General features: G+C 40.9%; 1 protein-coding gene across 5 annotated transcripts in view; it reads right to left on the reverse strand.

Moving 5' to 3' along the window:
• Positions 1-25074, reverse strand: part of WASF3 (WASP family member 3) — a 155579-nt gene that overhangs the window by 78028 nt on the left and 52477 nt on the right. For 4 of the 5 annotated variants that reach the window (XM_054015397.1, XM_054015392.1, XM_054015394.1 and 1 more), the window contains exon 2: positions 21602-21698. The exons of the other annotated variant lie outside the window; for it this stretch is intronic. The gene's annotated coding sequence lies outside the window, so the exon portion shown is untranslated. The remainder of the gene's footprint in view (positions 1-21601; positions 21699-25074) is intronic. 5 annotated transcript variants of the gene reach the window in all.

The following is a 25074-nucleotide window of genomic DNA, read 5'->3' on the forward strand; positions in this document are numbered from 1 at the left end:
ATATTCCAAGGTTCAATTACTTGGTTTCAAGAGGCAGGATAACCTCATGCTGCTTTTCCCCATTTTGTGGGCTTCCCAGCCCCCTGTATGTAAATGGAGCGTCCACAGTTTTGATTCCACTGTGCTTAATTTACATAGGAGACAGATAAATAGCTGCCTTCTCCTTTCTGGGAGGGAACCTGTTTCTTATCGGTTTGGCCACAGACTTTAAAGCATAATATAATTAAGTATCCATATTTCCTGATACAGTGTTAATACATACATTTCACAATATTAAATTATCAGTGTGTTGTTAGCTTCCAGAAAAGACCACATGCTATACACTTTTATAATACTTAATACACATCATGTACATACTTCATGCAAGAATATTAATGATCAACGATTATTACAATAGTGTGTAGGGCAGGGGGTCTCAAACTGGGGGTCGGGACCCCTGAGAGGGTCGCAAAGGTTATTACATGGGGATTGCAAGCTGTCAGCCTCCACCCCAAACCTTGCTTTGCCTCCAGCATTTATAATAGTGTTAAATATATTAAAAAGTGTTTTTTAATTTATAAGAGGGGTTGCACTCAGTGGCTTGCTATGTGAAAGGGGTCACCAGTACAAAAGTCTGAGAACCACTGGTGTAGGGTGTGAATACAGGGTGCTTAGTGTCACAAAGGGAGATGGGTTTTGTGCCTACCCCTTGTAAATCATATGGTATAGAATCTTAAAACCACATTTTTAGGTTTTAGGTCATATATAGGTTTCAACGTGTTATAATTTTTACATACACATCCCAATCAAGCCTATTCAGTTTGACTCCTGGTACTAAGGCTGCCTGGCTTTACAGACAGAGAGATGAAAACCATTATCCATTATAAAATTAAAGTCTCCAACATCTTTTCCGTAAAATGTGAGCCATATACTGAATACAAGACTTTGTTGTATGATAAAATATTTTAGTAGATCTCATGTTGTTTTGCCACTTGTCAGAAATATGGTGATCCCAAACTAGTTCCAATACAATTTGTTACAAATATACAGAATGCACAATGATGTAAGACACTACTAAGCTCTAATACAGTAATTTCCATCACAGAATCTCAAACTTTCACAAACTAACAAGCCTCCTCATGCAACAAGTAGATATAGTATCTCCTTTTTACCAATGGGGAAAATGGAAGTTCAACACTGTTAAGTAACTTATCCAGGATCACCCAGACCCATATTCTAATCATAAAATCCTGCTGACTTCCATTATTGCTGCTCTACTTGTAGAGTGCCCAGAAGTATGTACACAAGAGAAGCGCCAAAACGAGGACAGGTATTTAGAAAAATTTTTAGCGTACTCAGAAGAGGAGAGCTCCCTAGCCAGCAAGCCAAAATCTTTAGCCATGTTCTCTGAATAGTAACATGATCCTGAATCAGTAATAAGTAATGTATGATGTAGTATAGTAATGTTTTATTGTAACTTTGTCTTAGTAAAAAGTTCACAAAAATGAAACAACTTTGTCCCTCTGCATCAATAAGAAAAAACTCTGAAATATGTGGCAAAATGGATTTACGTACAAATCTGATCTATGTGAAAGTTGCTAATGGTAATAAGGTCTGATATATACAAAAAAAATAAAAAATGAATTCTTTGGCTGTTGAGAACTATAATCAAAGAGCACAAGTTGCTTAAAAGCGCACTGAAAAGTCTGCATCTGAATTGCAGGATAGTCAAGGCTTCATTCGTTCAAAAAGCTTTTATGAGCAGATCATACAAATGGGAGAGAACATGGGTAACTTCCAGGCAAAAGAAAACTACTACTATAATGAGGTATTTGAAGAAGCCTCTCCGAGTGCAAGTAATCCAAAAGGAATCAAAGGTAGGCATGGACTTTACAAAGGCGGAGATGAAATAGGCCTCTTTTCAAATTACTTGAACAGAAAAAAATCCTTGACTGAAACCTTTAATGTGAAAATGTGAGGCTCTACATCATGAAGCATGTTGTCTTAACAGAAACATTTAAAAGAGGAAGCATTGGCCAGAATCCATCAATCAACCACTTTGGGAAATGTACCGACTTTGTCCTTTTAAGACCTTCTATAAGTGGTGAGAGACAACGAAAAGGCTACATTTCTGAAGTAACTTCTCTACAATGGAAAAAAAAACTAAAGGGGATTTCAAGGAAAAGTATCTACATGGCTCAAATCTTAATATTCTAAGTCCAATGCTAAAAAGTAAAGAGTAACAAAAGATAATTATCGTCCTCAAAGATAGTCCTCAGACTTGGACTACATTACAGAAGTTGAGAAGAGGAAGCATCCAGTTCCCTAACACAGTGGCTCTCAAACTTTCCAGATTATTGTACCCCTTTCAGGAGTCTGTTTTGTCTTGCATACCTCTAAGTTTCACCTCACTTAAAAACTACTTGCTTACAACATCAGACATAAAAATTCAAAAGTGTCCCAGCACTCTATTACTGAGCCATTGCTGACTTCCTTATTTTTACCACAAAATTATAAAGTAAATCAATTGGAATATAAATATTGTACTTACATCTCAGTGTATAGTATATAGAGCAGTACAAACAAGTCATTGTCTGTATGAAATTTTAATTTATACTGACTTCGCTAGGGCTTTTTATGTAGCCCTTTGTAAAACTAGGCAAATACATAGATGAGTTGATGTACCCCCTGAAAGATCTCTGCGTGCCCCCCAAGGTGTGCATATCCCTGGTTGAGAACCACTGCCCTAACCCCTGAAGGAGGAATAGATGCTTAGTCTAGCTTTAACTGTATCACTACAATCTCATGGAAGGGTTAGTGGCTTGAGGACCAGGTGTTCCTGCAGATCAGTCCATAGCCAGCATTACTCAATTAACAAAGGATTGCCCAGTGATCTGTCTTAACTACCTGTTCGGACCTGGGATTGGCTGGGAACTTCATTAGTGCTGCCTAGAAGGAGATGCACTAAGCAATAGGTGGAAGCAGCCTCATATCCACTCTATCCAAGGTCTAAAAGATTTGGAGGCTCTTACTTCATCAGCCATCATTGATGTGGCAGTTGTTGATGCTTCCCCCTCCTTCCACCATCATTGTTACTAAATTACCAGCCACTGTCATGGACAGCATGATCTTTTCTGCTCTTACCTCCCTTTTGTTTCCTATCCACTGATCACTGTGGCCTCGCCTTCACCTTTTTTCTTGCAGCTGCCAGAGTGATCATGAGCCTGGCCTGTCTACTCTCATACCCTGTCCCCTTTCTACTACTCCTGAGGGCACTCTGTGCCAAAAAATTAAAAATTCTGCAAATTTTGTCAAATGAATATGGAGGCTCCAGCATGATACTGGGGAGCACAGGCCCCTGGCTGCACAGAGGTGGGAGATCACTGTGCAGTTCACCTCTGGGACACGGACTCAGCGGTGAGGTTTCACCCAACCCTGACACAGTGCAAGGACCGGGCCTGCCCCAGAAACACCTCAGGGCCCTGCCCCTCCTTGCCAGGTGCACCAGGTGTGGGCAGGCAGGCAGGCTCAGCAAGGCAGGATCCAAGTGTGGGTTCAGAGGGTTCTGTGTGGGGCAATCTGGGTGTGGCTGGCTCAGTGAGGTATTCAGATGCAGGGGGGGGATCTGGATGAAATGGTAATGGGACTCTGCAGGGGTGTCCAGGTGAAGGTGGTTGGGGCTCAGCAGGGGTGGGTCTGGGTGTAGGAGGGATAGAACTCAGCAGGAAGGTCTGGATATGGGGAGCTCAGTGGGACTTCTGGGTGCAGGGGGTAAGGCTCAGCGGGAGGGTCTGGGTATGAGGGGGTCTGGATGCACAGGGGTTGGGTGGATGGGGGAGCAGCTCCTCATACAGTGATCCCTCCCCCTGCAGCTGGGTGCAGGAAGTGCGGGGGAGGCAATTTGCAGAGCTTCCTACAGCCGGGGGAGAAATCTGGGGATGGGTCTGACAGCCCCAGATGTCGTGCAAGGGAATAGGAATTCCTGTCCTCCCCAGCCCAGCCAGGACTAGCAGCTGAGCCCGATGCAGGGTAGGAGGCACCATCCAGGACTTTCCCAGTTCCGCCACTTGCCCCACAGTGATTTACCTCTCTGCCAGCTCCCCTGACACCTGAAACATATTGCTGGGAAGAATCATATCACCGCTTTTGTGGCTTCCCTTTCCTTCCCCATCAGAAAGTCATTTTTCTACGGGGAAGCAAAGAAATCTGGTGGGGGACAAATACTGCGCATGCACAGTGGCGCAGAATTCCCCCAGGAGTATTTTACTAATGCTTCTTTTCTCAACATGACACAAGCTTTACTGAAACTTCTCTTAAGGTCAGATTTAGTGTTTTGCTTTGGGGGGGTTAACAGGTAATTGAGATATTTGAATGATCTGGGACAGTGACAGCAGGTTCTTCTGTGGCGTGATTTAGAAATCAGACTACATGTAGGACCTGTTGTGGTAATGTGCTGAAGAGAAGAGATGATTCAAATAACTAAAAGCCACAGGGGTCAATATACATATAAGGATTACTTTCCACGTCTGTAGACTCTACACCCTGTGGAATCTGTTCAGAAGTCTCTGGTGAAATTAGGACTTGTTTAAAAAAAAAAAAACAAATCAGACAATGAATTAACGTTTCATGGTGGGAGTGAGAGGAAAGGCATCATGCCAGACTGGGTTGGGGGAGCCCAGGTCTCACATAACTCTTAGGGCTAGTCTACACTGGCAATGCTAAAGCACTGCCGCGTGCCTTGTGTGGTCGCAGTGCAGCACTGGGAGAGAGCTCTCCCAGCACTCTTAAAAAAAAAAAAAAAAAAAAAAACCACTCACCTCCACGAGAGGCGTAGCTCCCAACACTGGTGCCCTGTCTACACTGGCACTTTATAGCGCTGAAACTTGCTGTGCTCCGGGGGGGTGTTTTTTCACACACCCGAGCGAGAAAGTTGCAGTGCTGTAAATTGCCAGTGTAGACAAGCCCTTACTTTTATTTTGATATGTCAGAAGCTGCTGTGAAACAGATACTGATGACACTGATTCAATAACATTCTTTTCAGCGCATAAAGAGGCAGACAACTTTGGTTTGGCAGCACATTGCCCTGTGGAAGAGAAACATCTCAAATTCCTTCTTCTGAAGAAAAAGGGGCCCCTATAGAGGGCGGACTAAGATTACTTGGAGAAGGGAATTGTAAAAGATGAAAAGGAGAAAACCTTTAACGGTAGAAAGTCAGAATATGCAACAGCATGTGCAAACTGGGAATTTAAAAAAAAAAAAAAAATCTGTTGAGTTGCCCCATGTCACAAATGGGTAGGATCCAGACCAGTAGTAGTAGTTACCTCCAGATTGGAAGATGCACTGAGTAAAAGAACATATGGTAAATATATGATGCACCTGTATTTTCTAGGCTGTGCAGCATATCAGAAAGGTTTTACTTTCAAAAAGAGCAAAAATCATGTCTTATACACTGCACTCTTCAATATTTTGACTCAAATACTGTTAAATACTGTAGTGATACTACTTTAATATAGAAATACCAAAACAATCCAAATACTGATATTTTTGGTTTAGGGAAGTAATCACATCAAATGTAGAAATAAATTTCAAGTAAGTGTCTCTCACATTTTTTCTATAAATAGAATCAAGGTCACAAGATTCTTTCAGTTAAAAAGGCAATAAAAAGACAAATCTTCCCTCCCTTAAAGTCTTAACTTTCAGCCCATATTACTTTTGGAAGAAATTAAAAACTAACGCAGGAAAAGATGTAAAACATGAGCATCAGACTTCAGGCAGCAAGGTTAGACATTTAACCACAAACAAACCTGTGTCTGATTATTATTATAGGTTTTGAAAATTTAATAAGCCAATCTAATAATGTATATGTCACACATTTAACAGCCTTATTTTAGCTCCTCCTGCTAGAAAGACTCCTTACTGTACATGCCCTTCTTTCTAGAAAGCTTCTATATTTTCCAGCAAAAGGACCATTTGAAGCCAACTGATCCTTTGCCACATATTAAAGGTTAGCCATTTCTTACCTGTTTATGTGTTTTCTCTTTTTTTGTTTTTTCGAAGTACTTTGTTCTATACTAAACCTAGACAAGTAGGTTTCCTTCAATCTACCAAAAGGAAGTTAATGGAGAAACACAATGGGATTTGCTCTTCATTGAGTAAAAATTGCCAACATTACTGAAACAACTAATACTGTATTAGAGAACTCAGCAACGAGATGGGATTATATAGTAAGGACTCTACTTTTTTTGCCCATGAGTTGAAAGTCACATAGTTCACTCTGACCCCACTGAAAGTTTCCATATACTATAAAATCTTCTGAACACAATCTTTACATGATGTGTGGAAAAAAAAAATCAACCCTTGAGATTTTGTCACTCTCTTCTAAGCCCATGAAAACCACTGAAAACAAAATCAAACAATTGGTCCACCCTTCTGAATGTTCATCTTGCTTTAAAGTAAGTTACATTGAGCTTTATAACTCAATCAGTGGTTTAAATTACCCCTTGAAAAAGTGCAAAGAAAGCCAGAGAAGTGTGGAGACCAAGTAATATATGTGCCTTATAGTTCAAATTTCTAACAGCTGGTCCACACACAGTTCAAACAATTTCATTGTATCAATTTAGAAACTGATTTAGTTAAATCGTTGCTCAAACTGCATATAGACAGATAAGGCCTAAGCAGGAAGGGTGTCCAGATTCAGTACTACTGAAGGTTTTAAATTATCTTCCAGAGGATTCCCATGTACCACAAGTCACATTTATTCTGTAGGGAAGCAACAGTGGCATAGATGACTATGGCAAGGGTCAACACTGGCAAGAAATGACTGCCATTATCTGTGTAAACACATATGGCGATGCATTTCATCATCACTGACACTTATGACTTCAAGAGCAATAAAGTACCACTCCCATACTGCAAACTACCATAAAAATGGATGCAAGAGACAAGGAGGATGGGGGAATATCTTTTATTGGACCAACTTATGTTGATGAGAGATAAGTTTTCGAGCTTACACAAAGCTCTTCTTCACATCTGCGAAATGTACCATACCCAAGTGGTATGGTACATTTTCACCAAGCAATCACTCTATAGCCAACCTATCAATCCTCATACTCAAAGGAAACCTGCACAACACCTTCAAAAGATGAGTCAGAGAGCTTAAGTTCATAACTTTGCTAGATACTAAAAATGATGGACTGAACAAATACACTGGATTTATGGTTTACTACAACAATCTGTAACCTTCTTAAACCCTGCCCCCACCTCCCTCCAGCTTTCCCCCACCCCTTTTCCTTACCCTGTAGGGGTGTTAACAGGCCACTTCACTTGAATGGTCCCTTGAAATATGTATTAACTACTTATGCTAAACAATCTGGTTTCTGAGTACATTTCCCAGACCTAAAGAAAAGCTCTGTGTAAAAGCTTGTCTATCTCATCAACAGAAGTTGGTCCAATAAAAGTTATTACCTCACCCACCTTGTCTCTCTAATATCCTGGGACTAACACAGCTACAACAAAACTGCACGTTAAAATGGATGAACAAATTCCACCAGTAACACCTTTTCCAATTTCCTTCTCCTTCTACAAGTATTATTTCTGATTTGCCTGGGTTAAACTTCAATTAATTAGCCATTAATGGACTTAACCTCCATGAATTTATCCAGTTCTCTTTTAAACGTTATAGTCTGTTATAGTCCTAGCCTTCACCACCTCCTCAGGTAAGGAGTTCCATAAGTTGACTGTGCGCTGTGTCAAGAAGAACTACCTTTTATTTGTTTTAAACCTGCTGCCTATTAGTTTCATTTGGTGACCCCTAGTTCTTGTATTATGGGAATAAGTAAATAACTTTTCCTTATCTACTTTCTCCACATCACTCATAATTTTATATACCTCTATCATATCCCCGCTTAGTCTACTCTTTTCCAAGCTGAAAAGTCCTAGCCTCTTTAATTTCTCCTCATATAGGACCCTCTCCAAACGCCTAATCATTTTAGTTGCCCTTCTCTGAACCTTGTCTAGTGCCAGTATATCTTTTTTGAGATGAGGAGACCACATCTGTATGCAGTATTCAAGATGTGGGCATACCATGGATTTATATAAGGGCAATAATATATTCTCCGTCTTATTCTTTATCCCCTTTTTAATGATTCCTAACATCCTGTTTGCTTTTTTGACTGCCTCTGCACACTGCGTGGACATCTTCAGAGAACTATCCACAATGACTCCAAGATCTTTTTCCTGATTTGTTGTAGCTAAATTAGCCCCCATCATATTGTATGTATAGTTGGGGTTATTTTTTCCAATGTGCATTACTTTACATTTATCCACATTAAATTTCATTTGCCATTTTGTTGCCCAATCACTTCGTTTTGTGAGATCTTTTTGAAGTTCTTCACAATCTGCTTCGATCTTAACTATCTTGAGCAGTTTAGTATCATCTGCAAACTTTGCCACCTCACTTTTTACTCCTTTCTCCAGATCATTTATGAATAAGTTGAATAGGACTGGTCCTACGACTGACCATTGGGGAACACCACTAGTTACCCCTCTCCATTCTGAGAATTTACCATTAATTCCTACCCTTTGTTCCCTGTCTTTTAACCAGTTCTTGATCCATGAAAGGACCTTCCCTTTTATCCCATGACAACTTAATTTACGTAAGAGCCTTTGGTGAGGGACCTTGTCAAAGGCTTTCTGGAAATCTAAGTACACTATGTCCACTGGATCCCCCTTGTCCACATGTTTGGTGAGCCCTTCAAAGAACTCTAATAGATTAGTAAGACACAATTTCCCTTTAGAGAAACCATGTTGACTTTTGCCCAACAATTTAGGTTCTTCTAGGTGTCTGACAATTTTATTCTTTACTATTGTTTCGACTAATTTGCCCGGTACCGACGTTAGACTTACCGGTCTGTAATTGCCGGGATCACCTCTAGAGCCCTTTTTAAATATTGGCGTTACATTAGCTATCTTCCAGTCATGGGGTACGGAAGCCAATTTAAAGGACAGGTTACGAACCCTAGTTAATAGTTCCGCAATTTCACATTTGAGTTCTTTCAGAACTCTTGGGTGAATGCCATCTGGTCCTGGTGACTTGTTAATGTTAAGTTTATCAATTAATTCCAAAACCTCCTCTCGTGACACTTCAATCCGTGACAGTTCCTTAGATTTGTCACCTACAAAAGCCGGCTCAGGTTTGGGAATCTCCCTAACATCCTCAGCCGTGAAGACTGAAGCAAAGAATTCGTTTAGTTTCTCCGCAATGACTTTATCGTCTTTAAGCGCTCCTTTTCTATCTCTATCATTGAGGGGCCCCACTGGCTGTTTAGCAGGCTTCCTGCTTCTGATGTACTTAAAAAATATTTTGTTATTACCTTTTGAGTTTTTGGCTAGCCATTCTTCAAACTCCTCTTTGGCTTTTCTTATTACATTTTTACACTTAATTTGGCAGTGTTTATGCTCCTTTCTATTTACCTCGCTAGGATTTGACTTCCACTTTTTAAAGGAAGTCTTTATCTCTTACTGCTCCCTGTCAGAAAAGAGAACCACTTCTGAGGAATTCTCTTTGTCACAGCCTTGGTCGAGCTCTCCCATCCGGACACTCACCAGACTGCTGTGTTTAGGTCCCACACACTGGACCTATGTTTTTAAAGCTTTCCTCAGTCTGAGCTGAGTCTAAGCACTTGTTTCTGTTTCTGAGTTTCTAGGCACACCCTCCAGATGCAAATCTGCTTCCTAGCACCCCCTTCTCAGTCCACATGGTCTGCCAATTGTGTAGGCCCCAAGACTACCGCCAGCTCCCCAGTTGCTTAAGCACACTCTTTCCCAGAGCTCCAACCTTGTAGACACACTCATTTACAGTTTACCTTTCCAAGACTGGTGACAGTTGAAGTAAAGAGACTCAGGCTTTCCATGGTGTTTCTAAAACAATTACCTTTTACATTAGATAGCACAACAGACATACAGACCTAAGCAAAAGAAAGGTGTAAATCATTCCCTGCTTCAGTTTCCTCACTCTTGAGTATTCTTTGGGATTTGGTCAAAGTCTAAGAAGTACATGTCCCTTCCTCTCCCCCTTCCCTTCAGCACATGGCTTCTTTCCAAAATATAGAGTGTCTGATCCCTGCAGTCAGTATCTGCTCCTGGCTGGTCCAGAAGTCAAACAGATTCTCTCTCCCTTCAAAAGCCAGTCAACCTTTGTTCCTCTTACCTGCCCCAAGCTTCCTTGGTCTCCCTGACCCACCCAGTCTGGCATTTTAAAGGGCTGTACCTCATCTTTTTGTTCCCTCTCTTGGGGAAATTCCATTCTCCTAGCCCTCTGCACAGAACTTGGAGAAAACTGGTTTTATCTAGAATGCAGTACTCCTGTGTTCTGTCTGGGCAAGATCATTCAGGTGCTGATAGTCTTTAAAAAACAACCTATTAATAGACCAATATCCCAGTGCCACCCACCTGCCCTGTAAAACAAGGAGTCTGAGGGAAGAACACAATACAAGACAGCCACAAGACATAAGGACATAAGCAGTTCAAAAAATCAAATTGGAGTTCAAAAGTTTTACATACACAAGTTTCCCAGGTCGTCACATCCTGCATATCAGCAGCTATGGTCCACAAGTGAGTCAAAAACAATTAATAGTAAACTATGGAAAGTTGCTGATCAATCTAGAAAAATCATCCAGAACACCTGCACTTTAGTCACCTTGTCGGAAGGTGGGTTGCTCCTGTCTTGTATCACAAATGCTTTGATGCAACTTTCTTAACTTCACCCCCCAAAAAAGTGTCAATAGTTGACAAGATTCTCGTCATCAAGATGTTTCCTTGAGTAAGGATCTAACAACTGACCCAGGTGAGAGACACTAGAAACCTGAATTTGGCACAATGATTCATTCACAATCTCCAACAAAGGCCCAAACTTTGCCTTTCCAGAATTTGCTGGCCATAAGGGACACAGGTTTAATTCTTATGTCAGTACTAGAACACTTGAAAACTTAAGTGAATGAAACTGACTCATATTTAATCAGATAAGGTATTATGGGTTTTCCATCCTGAAATATTTCTCACCACCCTGGAAGCAGACAATCTGATTCAAATGTTAGCCCCAAAGTGAGCAGAAAATGCCTCAGAGAAATTCAATTCTGCCTCAAGCAGTATAAATGTATTAGGCTGTCTACAACAAGCATCAGTTCTGTAGACTGGGACTTCATTGCAGGAATGGTTTGCCTTTCCTCAACCCAAAAAGCTCACTGGTTTTTGTCTTGGGTTTTGTTTGTAGTTAAAAATGTGACACACTCTTCTCCCTCATAACACCCCCCGCCCTACACCCTTATGTTCTACATAAATGGAAAGGTTACCTAAAGTTTTCCCACAACATTTGTAGAAACAAGGAAGTTACCTTTTCCTTGCAATATTCCACTACTGAGGAGTACAACTCATGCGTATGTTCATCTTCCAAACGCTGGTCATGTTAAGCCTTTTTTTTTTTTTTTTTTTTTTTTTTTAAACAAGTTTTATACACATCCAGCAGCAAATTATTGTGTGTGCTAAGAAGATGATGTAAATACTTTGTTGGTATTAATGAACTGTACATTAAACATGCATCAAGTAAAGAGTGAGTGAAAAACAGGTTTGTGTACTTAAACTGCATCTTACAGCTGCCAAAATTTGATCAGTTTCCTTTTAAACTTCTGACTATTTAGATTCCATTCTGGCATTAACAAATGTGTGCTAAAACCTAAAAAGAGAACATGTCAGTTTAAATGACATAACATCAAAGCACAAGTTAAAGAATAACCTTTAGTTATCAGGTGAGGAAATGGACCTCATCAGGGATAGTTACAAAAACTGTGCTGACATCAGTGTCTTAGCAGAATGAGCAGATGTTCAGAGGCAGTATAGAGAGGTGACTATACTTTCAAAACATATTCAAATCTCACCTTTTCATTTACATGCAATTATTGAAAACAGGTCACAGAGGGCACTTCCAGGCTCTTAGGAATGAGCATTTCCCTGGTATGCACTCTGATAATACATACCGGATTTTTAAAAACAAGTTAACTGTACAATTTTACATGTTGATTTAGCTATAATCACTAAATTAATTTTATACTAAAATATTTTTAGCTTTGGGCAGTACCTTGAAAAATCCATTTGTCTACTCACATAAGACAAGAAGGAATTTGCAGTGGACTAGTAAGCTGACTAGAGCCCAGCAGCAACACAGTTGGAGTTGCTGGCTCCTTCCTCTGATGGAGGAGGTCAAAACCTGAGAGTTCAGGCACCGTGCTATACTTTTCAGAAAGGGTAGCAGAGTAGCCCAGATACCACTGCTCTCTCACCAGGATGGGAGGTGGTGCTAGCTCATGCCTATAAGGAAAAAGAACAAGCTGAAGAGCGGAACAACCAAGGGCCACTGCTCCACTAAAATGAAGGTGGTAGAGAAAAGAGGAAAGTGGTCCAAGCACCAATGCTATTTATTACGGTGTTTCAGTAGCTGCACTATAGTTCAGGTTGCATTAAGAACTTTCATTTCGACAGGGTCATAATTCAGGGGAACTGGCAAAAGAGTCTGTGCCCACTAGTGCAGTGGTTCCCAAATGTTATTGGTTCACGTACCAACTTCATTATAAGCGAATGTTTTAAGTATCATATGCAAATTTCTCCCCTTTGTGTACATTTATTTTAAGACTTAATAGGCTTAAGTATTTATGGACTCATAGTAAAATAATTTTTTTATTTGACTGATGGAAATTAGAAGAGAAGGATGGTTGGCTGTTGGGCGGGAGGGTTAGAGGACACAAGGTTTAGAGCTGGTTGGGAAATTTCTAACAAAACAGTTTTGTTCAGAAAATACCAATTTGTCAAAACAGAAAATTTTTGGAAGGACGTTCCAGTTTCAACTAATCTTTTGTTGGTAAGTGTTTCTCATGTCCAGGATGGAACTTCTGGTCAAACCCAGGGAGACAGTCCTACCTATCCCAGAATACCCTGGTGGCCAGGACACTCTGTGGGTTGTGGGAAACCGAGGATTGAGCCTGGGGCTCCCACATCCCAGCTGAGTGCCCTAACCACCAGGCAACTGGCTCTTCTGGAAGTGGTGCACGTCCTTTTTTTTCCATAAAAAAATTCAAAAGGTCTCAAAACTTTGTCCTCATGCAGAACGGGAAATTTTTGAAATGACAAAAAGATTTTAAAGATGGAAAAACCATTTCCCGCTCAGCTCTAATGAGGTTAGACTAGGGACAAGGGTTCTGGCTGGAACGTGGAGCGGCTTAGAGGGGAAGGTAGAGAAGTGAGTTAGTCTTGGTTGGAAGTGGGGCATTTACTTGGGCACCAGGCAGTTTCATCTCAAATTCACCCTTGTTCCAAGGTTTGAGACTCCTGGTTCCCCTCATTTCCCACTCAAACAAGGAGCTCTGCAAATCCTATTGCAGACCCCAGCCACTTTGGAGAGTCTTTCTGACAGGTGTCCTCCTACCCTGATCCCTGGACCCACAACTCCTTCCTCTTGGTTAAGGGATTCGACAGCCTTCCATTAGTATCTTGCTTCCTACCCTGTTCCACAAAGCTTCCCTTGGTCCTTGGACACTTCTGAGGCAGGCAGGTTTCCCCAGCCCACCAGTCTCTGTTATGGTTACATCACAAGGAGCCTCTCTCTCGACTTGATGCTCCCCTACAATTGTCCTCTTCAGGGATGGTGTCCCTAGCCTTTGTTTGCCAGAAGCTGGGAATTGGTGACAGGGGATGGATTGCTTGATGATTACCTGTTCTGTTCATTCCCTCTGGGAGCACCTGGCATTGGCCACTGTCAGAAGACAGGATACTGGGCTAGATGGACCTTTGTTCGGACTCAGAATGGACGTTCTTATGTTCTTAACTGTCTGCAACTCCCTACTTCAGGGAGTCACCTAGCAACTGGGTTTTATCACGTAAAAGCATGAGCTACCTGATTAACACCTGGCACTATTTCCAAGCTAGTCTACTGCTTCCTGGAACACTAGTTGAAGGGGTCATGTTCTCTAACAGAGGTAGGCTACCCCATAGATTCATAGATTCTAGGACTGGAAGGGACCTCGAGAGGTCATCGAGTCCAGTCCCCTGCCTGCATGGCAGGACCAAATACTGTCTAGACCATCCCTGATAGACATTTATCTAACCTACTCTTAAATATCTCCAGAGATGGAGATTCCACAACCTCCCTAGGCAATTTATTCCAGTGTTTAATCACCCTGACAGTTAGGAACTTTTTCCTAATGTCCAACCTAGACCTCCCTTGCTGCAGTTTAAACCCATTGCTTCTTGTTCTATCTTTAGAGGCTAAGGTGAACAAGTTTTCTCCCTCCTCCTTATGACACCCTTTTAAATACCTGAAAACTGCTATCATGTCCCCTCTCAGTCTTCTCTTTTCCAAACTAAACAAACCCAGTTCTTTCAGCCTTCCTTCATAGGTCAAGTTCTCAAGACCTTTAATCATTCTTGTTGCTTTTCTCTGGACCCTCTCCAATTTCTCCACATCTTTCTTGAAATGCGGTGCCCAGAACTGGACACAATACTCCAGCTGAGGCCTAACCAGAGCAGAATAGAGCGGAAGAATGACTTCTCGTGTCTTGCTCACAACACACCTGTTAATACATCCCAGAATCATGTTTGCTTTTTTTGCAACAGCATCCCACTGTTGACTCATATTTAGCTTGTGGTGCACTACAACCCCTAGATCCCTTTCTGCCGTACTCCTTCCTAGACAGTCTCTTCTCATTCTGTATGTGTGAAACTGATTTTTTCTTCTTAAGTGGAGCACTTTGCATTTGTCTTTGTTAAACTTCATCCTGTTTACCTCAGACCATTTCTCCAATTTGTCCAGATCATTTTGAATTATGACCCAGTCCTCCAAAGCAGATGCAATCCCTCCCAGTTTGGTATCATCCACAAACTTAATAAGCGTACTTTCTATGCCAATATTTAAGTCATTGATGAAGATATTGAACAAAGCCGGTCCCAAAACAGACCCCTGCGGTATGAAGGGAACAGACCAGTCTATTACAGTGTACCACTTCCAACAAGCTCATGTACCAAACCCCTACAATAGAGCAAATCCCCTAGATTTGAGCCTCACCATTCTTTTGCTATCAGCAAACAGCTTTGAATTTTTCTGGCAAAGTGTCCCAACCCCCTCTTGTAATGGTACATAAAAGATGACAACCTATTACTGCTATCAAAACAACAAAGAGTCCAGTGGCATCTTAAAGACTAACCGATTTATTTGGGCATAAGCTTTCCTGGGTAAAAAAAACTCACTTCTTCAGATGCATTATTACTGCTATCAGTTACTCCATCAGGTCAAATGGCACAGGTCAGAAAAAAATTCAAACCCCACTGATGGATGATGGCTACAGTTATAGCGGGGTGGGGTTAGCTGAACCCACAAGTTTTCTTTAACGCCTGCCAGGCAGCAGTTTCTCTGCTCCTTCACAGTTGGTTGCCCAGCTGGTTGAAAAACTGTACTTAACAATGCTTTACTGTCCAGCTGAGAGGATGTGTGAAAGGGATCCCATAGGGTCTGTCCTGAGTCCTGTACTAGTCAATATTTTCATTAATGATTTGGGAAATGGAGTGGAGAGTATGCTTATAAAATTTGTGGATGACACTGAGCTTGGAGAGTTGCAAGCACCATGACCTTGATAAATTGGAGAATTTTGCTCTGAAATCAACCATATGAAATTCAGTAAAGACCAGTGCAAAGAATTGCCTTTAGGAAGGAAAAATAAAATGCATAAATATGAAATAGGGAATAGCTGGCTAGACAGTCATACTGCAGAAAGGGATCTTGGGGGTTACAGCGGATCACAAATTGATTGAGTCACCAGTGTGATGTAGTTGCAAAAAAGGTGAGTAACATTCTGGGGTGTATTAATAGGAGTGTTGTACGCAAGACAAGGGGGGTAATTATCCTTCTCTTTTCAGCACTGGTGAGGTCTCAGATGGAGTACGGTGTCCAGCTTTGGGAGTCACACTTAAAGATATGGACAAATTAGAAAGAGTCCAGAAGACAGCAACAAAAATGATAAAAAGGTTTAGAAAACCTGAGACATCAGGAAAGGATAAAAAGACTGAGGCGGGACTTTAAGTCTTCAAATATGTTTAGGGCTGTTATAAAGAGGATGGTGATCAATTTTTCTTCATGTATCCTGAAGGTAGGGCAAGAAGTAGTCGGCTTGATTTGCAGCAAGCGAGATTTAGATATTTTTGCTAATAAATCTTTTCTAATTATAAGGATAGTCATTTTTAAGCGCAGGTTAGGTGCACACCTGTCAGGGATGATCTAGTATAATTAACCCTGCCTCTGTGCAGGAGGCTGGACTAGATATCCTCTCGAGCTCCCTTTCAGCCCTGAATATCTATGGTTCTGTACCCAGTACTTCTGTACTGACGTGTTCTCAGGGATAGATTTAACCTAAATCTACCAGGCTTAGAAACATTTTGACAGGTCAGTACAAATCCTTTCAGGATTAATAAACTTTTATATTCACTGATACTAAACAAGAGATCAGTAAGAAACTTTGTATGTCTGTGAATGTGTATTGATTGCTGTTTTTTTTAAACTGTGTGAAAATCATGCTTCTCTGTCTCTTAAGGATTAAATGGTCTAATTATTATGTTTAACTATTTGAGAAGTCTGAGTGTGTACTTGGCAATATACCAGATGCCAAAAATGAAAACACTTGCCCTGGAAAGCTTAGTCTAAAAGAAAGAAAAGACATGACTTGTTGGGAAACCCAGAGGAGGGAGTTAGCATGTAAATGAAACATTTTTTATGTATGTATGTCTATTTCATAATAATTAGCTTCTTGTAGGCATGTGGTGGAACTGAATTTTCTTGGGTTACTTAAAGGAAAGGATAGTAGCTTGGCAGAACATGGTAGTTACAGGCATCTGATACACAAAGAGCAGTGTGGAAAAAGGCATCGAAGTAGAGTGGGAATAGGGGATAAATAAGACACCAGCATAATTTATCGCATAGTTAAGTAACTTACTGCTGTCTCAGATCAGATAACACTTCATACTACGCTAGTCTGATTCAATATGGAAAAGAAACCATAGTTTGAAATGTTATAGATAGTCATTCAAACTTCCACCGTTTTATTGTATGTTTCATTTTGTCTGACATTTCCTTGTGGCTTTTCTTCTATTTTTATATCTGTATAGCTGAAACTGAAATCCTTTGGAAGATCTGTAACCCTTTATAAATCTGCCAGTCTCAAAGACAAAATAAGGAAGGATCATGAAGAGTAAATTCAGTTCTTTGCAGAATATAAGAAATGAACAAAAAAATCCCATATTGAAGTCCTCAGTGAGGTCTGAGAAGGTCTACAGTGCTATATATTTCTGAATCAGACTAGCTCTAGATTAGCATAACATTTATTCTGTGAAGCAGTCTGAGTATTAAAAGATGGGTGTACTGTATTCTACAGTTCTTTGTACCTGAAAACTTGACAAAACTTGACTCTCCAAATATCATGGGTCTAAACAATAACATACTGAGACTGTAATACAAATAATAACTAACAATGTTGTGAAAAATCTTTAAAATAGTCTCAGGGAGAATATTGCGAACTGTACTTTTTATTCTAATATATTATGTAGAATTGCCTGATGAAAATAGACATCTGTGTAACAGTTTGCATATTTGCATGCTAACATTCTAACTGTTCTTATTGGCAGATATTTGGTACAGAAATATAAATCTTAAGGTACTAAAATGGGATTTGAACAGTTTAACAAGCCAAGATTTTTGCTAGAAAGGATACCAATAGATTACATTATGGATTGAATCTTTAAGTACACCAGAATGATGCTCCTCCCATCTGAGGAGGCAAATGAGGCGTTCCACAACATTTACACCTTCCTGATCGGAGGTTTAAGGTGTGCCCACAAGTGAAGGCCTCCTAGGAGTCCCCTACACTGGAAGATAGGGAGCAGCTTAAATTCCCTTTTGCGCTGCTCCTTTAGTGGGGCCAAAGATCTAGCTTATTTTTTTTAAAGGCCAAAGCCATTATTTCTTTATGCAAACCTGAAAAAGTGAAGCTGTAAATAAGTTAGGAAACCCCCATCTTAAATGTAGCATTAAATGATTGGTCTGACTATTTAGAAAACAAAAATACTCACCAGCTCTGCAGTAGACCTTAGAAAGTGAACATGCTGGCTCTTTTTCATAAGCTAACTTACTTAATAATTTTAGAGTACAAGTTAAATGGGGGGGAAATACCCTAACATTCCAAAGTCTTTAATGTAAAAAAATGTTTAAAGTGTGTGTTTATGTGAAAAGTATATTTGTGTTTTGGATTGGAGTCCTTGGCTATCTACCCTGCTTTTCTGTGTCTGTTTAAAACCACTGGTCCTTTTGGGAATAAGGACTCTATTTTTACTTCAGATACTTTAATTTCCTCAAACAGTTGGAATTTATTAACCAGTTATGCTTTAGGCTTAATATAGAAAACATTTTTATTCATCACTACAGACAAACCCCTCTAAATTGTCCTTTATTTTACTCATGCCAGGCTCTTGAAGGAGACCATTAAAGGAGTATGAGCCTCTGCTGAGGAACATAATTTATACACTTCATAAGCATTTATATATTAAATATAATACTTAATGTTTATAAATATTTATTGTGATTTAGCCACATCCAGAGTTGAACAATGTTTGGGGGGGGCGGGGGTGGTGATTACTTCTTAGTTCTGTTACATTGTTTTACACAACCACAGGCTTCATTTAGTTTAATATAATTTTCTCTTTCATAAGTTGGACTTAATTTTGTTTTATACTATGTTGTGTTCTGTGCCTGAATACATTTCAGTCAGTACTTGAATTTACAAATAGCAGATCTTTGATGTGAAGAAAGCTAAAAATTATTTATATTGAGTTGTCTCTTTGATCCTTTTCATCTAAAACTAATTTAGTAAACATATTAAATTGCAACTCAGAAAAGTTCAATATTAACCATTCATGTATAACAAATATCCTAATTTGACACACAGTTTGGAAACACTGCATGATCAATTGAGTCTATATTCAAACTCTCATTTACTATGCTACACAGAAATGTAATCGAATCTACAACAGTTCCAGTTAGATTTGTAGCATTTTACACAAACAATTCATAATATAAAATGAAAATGATTACTTTGGTCTGTTCCTGTAGTGTGGTGAGGTATTTTTGTTTAAATCAGTTCTATTGTGGTTTTTGTCATTTCAGTTAACTTTTGTTGTGTCTCATCCACTTCCCTCTCTCTTTTAATTTCTCAATTTTTGCCATAGGGCATTGTTTAAAAATGCACAGATAACGTCAAGGTGCTTACCACTGTAATATGTAAGATATGATGTCTGAGGTCCTTTGAAATATATACACATGAGAAAAGGCATTTAAACATTCAACTAGAAAGCATCTGACTAGAGGTGGGAAAATACTGTTGGTCCCATAACATGCTATCTTATGGAAATCAATGCAAAATTACTTATAAATTGTTATAACCCAACAAAGATATGTATTATAAAGACAGGACAGTTGGGGGTAGGGGGGGGAGAGAAGGGAGCCTGGCTCAGTTAGGGGCTGACTGGCGAGGAGGCAGGATCTGTCTGCCTGCATGAACGAACGGACCAGCAACCTGCCAGCTAACAGCCACTGGAGGCAAGTAAGCCTTCCCCTGCCAAAGAGAACCTGCGAGTACACCCCAACTGTGGGGAAACTGGATCAGAAGGGCCACACCCCAAACTAAAATAACTTTCATAGGAAGCAGGCCAGGAAAACAAGTCCTGAACACACATACAGAGCCAGGCAAGAGACCCACCTCCCCTGTTTAGAGGGTTAAGCAACACAGGACCTTGGGCCAGGATTTGGTGGAGAGGAAGGGGCCAGGTTCAGCTCCCCTCCACTCTGGGCCAACAACCCAGCCACTAGGTCATCGAAGGCTTAAGCACACCAATCTTATAGTAATTTAATCTAGACATTTCCCTAGTTTGCTTACGAGAACGTCATGCGAGACTGTGTCAAAAGCCTTACTAAAATCAAGACATATCACATTTACTGCTTCCCCCTGTCCACTAGGCCAGAAACCCTGTCAAAAAAGGAAATTAGATTGGTTTGGCACGATTTATTCAACAAATCAAGTTGGCTACTACTTATCACGCTATAATACTGAGGGGCTTAAAACTGATGGTTTAATAATTTGTTCCAGTACCTTTCCAGATATCAAAGTTAGGCTGACTGGTCTATAGTTCCCCAGGTCTGTTTTGTTCCCTTTTTTAAAGGTAGGTACTATATTTGCCCTTCTCCAATCTTCTGGGACTGCACCCATCATTCATGAGTTCTCAAAGGTAATCACCAATGGTTCCACGATTGCTTCAGTTAGTTCCTTAAATACCCTACGGTGAATTAAATCAAGTCCTGTCAACTTGAATATATCTAACATGTAAATATTCTTTAACTTGTTCTTTTATTTATCTTTGCATCAGGATAGGTTGCTGTTGTGCTTTAAATATTGTCCGAGAAACTGCCAGCTCTCCTGAATATTTTTTCCCTTCAATTCTCTTCCCATGGGACACTACCCTATGAGTTTTGAGTTTGTTAAAGTCTGCTTTTTTGAAGTCCATTTTCCTTATTCTGCTACTCTCACTCCTTCCCTTCCCTTCCTTAGAATCATGAAATCATCATTTCATGAGCACCTTCATCAAAACTGCCTTCCACCCTCAGATTCACAATCAATTCATCCCTGTTGGTCAGAATCAAGTCTAAAATAGCTGCCCACGCAGTTACTTCCTTCACCTTCTGAAACAAAAAAAAGTTCTCTCCGACACATTACAAGAACTTTGTGTTTAGCCAAATTATTTTTCCAACAAAATGTTTGGATAGTTAAAGTCCCACCCCCCACTCCCCCGCCTTACTACCAGGTCTTGTGTTTTGGATATTTGTTATTTGTTCTAGAAATGCCTCATCCACCTCATCCTCCTGATTTGAGGGTCAATAGAAGACCCCTACCTTGATGTCACCCTGCTTTTCCTCCCTTTAACTTCACCGAGAGGCTCCCCAATTATGTGGGCAGAAATGTAATGGGAATCAGAATGTGTTCTGAACATCTGATATCTCAAACTATTAAGACCAAAAATGTGTGTTATTTTTATTCCCGATATTTTACAAAACACGATCCTAAATGGTCAAAAATCTCCTGATTAGCAATATTTCTGCCATTTTTACAGGCCTTAATATAGCAAGTCTTTGTCCTCGGAAGTGTTATTTTCACCACTCAATTCCTCATAATTACAACTCAAAATGTTTTAAATCTTCATAAATTGTTCTATAGTTGAAGGCAACAGAGGGTCCTGTGGCACCTTTAAGACTAAAAGAAGTATTGGGAGCATAAGCTTTCGTGGGTGCCACAGGACCCTCTGTTGCTTTTTTACAGATTCAGACTAACACAGCTACCCCTCTGATATTCTATAGTTGAAGGCACCCTAACATACAGTATTGTAATTTAAAAAGCCACTTGTAATTTATCACACAACCTTTCAATCACAAGAGTGAGCGAAATGAAAGCATGCTCAATAAAGGGAACAATAGCTCCCATTAACTACTTACCTTTTAAAGGAAGTTATAATGAGCAAACATTCTTTCTGGTCTCAAAATGAGAAAAAAGCTGTTCTGTAACTGGCTAGCAAGCCTCAGATTGTTTTATCTGTAAATAAAGTAAAAAATTTAAAAAAAAAAAAGAATCAATACACAAATTTGTATATAGCCCTTCAACTACAAACAGGAAGCCAAACTAAAAGCATTGAAATTAGGTACACAGACTGATTTAAAACTCTTGAAAGGAACACTGAGGCCCTGGCTACACTTGGGGATTCACAGCGCTGCCGAGGCAGAGCTGTGAAGTGCGAGTGTAGTCGCGCCGCCAGCGCTGCGAGAGCTTTCTCGCAGCGCTGCAAGTACTCCACCTATCCGAGAGGAATAGCTTGCAGCACTGCGAGAGAGCGTGCAGCGCTGCAGGCGCTGATTACACTGGCACTTTACAGCGCTGCACTCGCTGCGCTCGGGGGGGGGAGGGGACGTTTTCACACCCCTGAGCGCAGCAAGTTGCAGCGCTGTACAGTGCCAGTGTAGCCAAGACCTAACACTGCTTTGAATTAAAACAGATTAAATGCTTGTCTACACAGGGAGTTTAGTCCACAGCTTTTTGTGGCATATTAGGTAATATACATCACAAGAGTCACAGTATTAGCATGTGCAACAGAGGATGGTGTGCTCTGTCAATGTGCATCATTGATTTTACACCCGAGAGTGGCTTGCTATGAACTGAGGACGTGGAATTCACATAGGGTAGTCCATGCTCCTTTACTTCGTTGCTGAGCGGTGTGCATTCTAGAATTTCTCTCACTGCGCAATATCCTATGATTCATCTGTCTCCACCCCATACTTCCTTTGTGGGCAGGTTAGCACCATTTTCAAATTGCTGTCAACCAGCAAGTACCCAACAATGCTGCACCACTATGCTAGCAACCTCCACTATACAAAGGCTGCTTGAACTGTATTTCAGCATTCAAAGCTGTATGAATTCAGCTTTGGACTTCAACTGCCACATGACCAAGCAAATGATGTGGTAGTGACAGCAGCTTCTCCAGCACTGTCAAAACCGGGGCACAGATGAGGAAGAGACTGAGCAACTGACAGAGGACTTGTTCCTGGAGCAGTTCACAGCATGCAGTGCTGTTTCTGGGCTCAGAAAACCAGCATGGACTGGTGGAAAGGGACTGTTCTGCAGACCTACAATGGCCAGCAATGGTGAGAGAATTTCAGGATAGGGAAGGCAAGCTTTTTGAAGACATGTGCTGAATTAACCTCAGACATACAGCAGCAGCAAACCAACATGCAGTGCCCAATACCAAGTGGGTCACAATTGCAGTCTGGAAGCTAGGTACCCCCGAATGTTATCGGTACATAGCACACCAATTCAGTGTGGGAAGATCAACCATAGGGCCATCATCATGCAGGTGTGTGATCCCATGCAAAAGGTATGTTGCACCAGTTTAGTCATGCTCAGGATGTTGATGGCTTTGCATGCATGGAGTTCCTAAACTGTAATGGGACAACTGATGCGACCCATGTGCCTATTATTTGTGCTCCTGCCCCCTTCTTCTCCAGGCTCAGAATTCATAAGCAGGAATTGGTATTTCTCCATGGTGCTCCAAGGCTTGTCAATCACTGTGGCAGATTTACAGAAATAAGTGCTCAATGGTCTGGAAGGGTACAAGATGCCAAGATCTTTCAGAACTCAGCTCTATTTAAATTAATGAAGAAAGGAATGTTTGCTCCCAGGAACACTATGGATATTAATGGTGTGGACACTGCTCCGAGTTATCCTGGGACACCTGGCTTACCCTCTGCTTCCCTGGTTAATGAAGTGATTCACGCACTACTCAGACAGAAGAAAGGAACTGTAACTACCACCTCAGTAGTTGCAGAATTACAGTGGAGTGTGCATTTGGCTGCCTGAAAGGGAGATGTTGCTGTTTGTGGAATAGGTTGGAAGCAGCAGGAAAAAAAATCCCAAAGATTTTAGAAGTAGGTTGCATTTTGTGCGGTATTTGGGAAGTAAGGGAGAAAGCCTTAGCAATAGGTGGGAGCTTGAGTTGCAGAGATTCATTCAGTGGTTGGAGCAGTCAGCAAGGAGTCCAATACGAAATGCAAACAGATGGGGCAATATTGTCAGAGATGTCTATTGCTCTTATTTTGAGTCTCTGGCCTGAAATTGTGCAGCTGTACATTCAACTGTTAATCCATGGAGGGAAGTGGATTATTTTTTGCAGTTCACTGTTAACGGGTGGTAGAAGTGCAATGTTGTGGCAGTCTTTGTTATACCTTGTATCTTTGCCTATGTGTTTGTAAAAATCTTATGAATTACTGCAAAACTTATTTTCTGTGTGAAATGAAGTCAACTCATTAATAAAATCCTTTAAAATTTCTTTCATAAACAGTCTATTATGTAACAAACAAATGGACCTTCAACTGAAACAAAAATGACTTAATTATGAAACAATATGTTAAAAAAAACAACAGTGAAACAAAACAGGGCAGGGCACAAAGGGCAGGGCACAAAGGGCAGGGGGGGGGAGGGCTCAAAATCACAGGCAAGTATACATCTTTGCTCTGCCACTTTTGGTACTTTTGGCATGGAATGTCAAGGATCAAATTTGGCTGGGGCAACAGAGGGCTCAAAAGAGCTGGGGCTACTGGTGCTACTGTTCTCAGTGTCCTGAGCTGGGGCCTGGGAGGGGAATGGCCTCTGGAGTAATGGTGCGGAGGTGCAGCAGGGAGGAAGAGTTATACAGCCCCTGAACAATACAGGCTGCTGGGAGCAATAACATCGCTAGGTGCTGGTACACAGTACTGCATTGCCTGCTGCCCTAATAGTAACATGCTGCAACAGTGCATTTTAGCTTTGTATTGCCTCCAAGATTCACTTCTACATTGCCCTGTCTTTCTCCATGCTGTCTTTGGCCATAGCAACACTTTCCCTGGCAACTGTCAGTCCTTTGGCACTGCAACAATTTCCCTGGAAAGCTCCTTACTGGATTCCCTCTCTGTCCTCAAATCTTGTCTTGCCCTCTATGCATTTTTCTATTTTTTGTTTATTTTGGAGGGAAGGGGGACATAGTTAATGTGTAGTGTACCAGCGTGGGGAGGGGGGACAGGGTGCAAACCAATAGAGTAGACTAATAGAGGGAGGGAGGTGGGGACCTCAGACTTGGAAAGGCTTTTAGCTCACTTCCTACTACAGCTGCAGCCATGGGGCACCCAGAAGAGAAGCTAGTATGGCAGTGTAGCATAATTAAAACTTATAGTAAATTATTAAACATATAAAAACAACATGCCAACATCCACTCCATAGGAGCAGCCTCTTTGGTCACGGTGTGGGCTGCTGCCTGGGAATGGGGGTTGGCTGCTACAGGTCAGGAATCAGGCTTTTATTCTACCTGGCCAACATCAGGAACCTGAGTCCCAGATCCTGGCTTTCCAGGGAAATCTCTTCCTTGTGGACACCTCATGCTCATCTT

This window comes from Malaclemys terrapin, chromosome 1 (assembly GCF_027887155.1).
Source record: "Malaclemys terrapin pileata isolate rMalTer1 chromosome 1, rMalTer1.hap1, whole genome shotgun sequence".
Taxonomy (NCBI): Eukaryota; Metazoa; Chordata; order Testudines; family Emydidae; genus Malaclemys; species Malaclemys terrapin.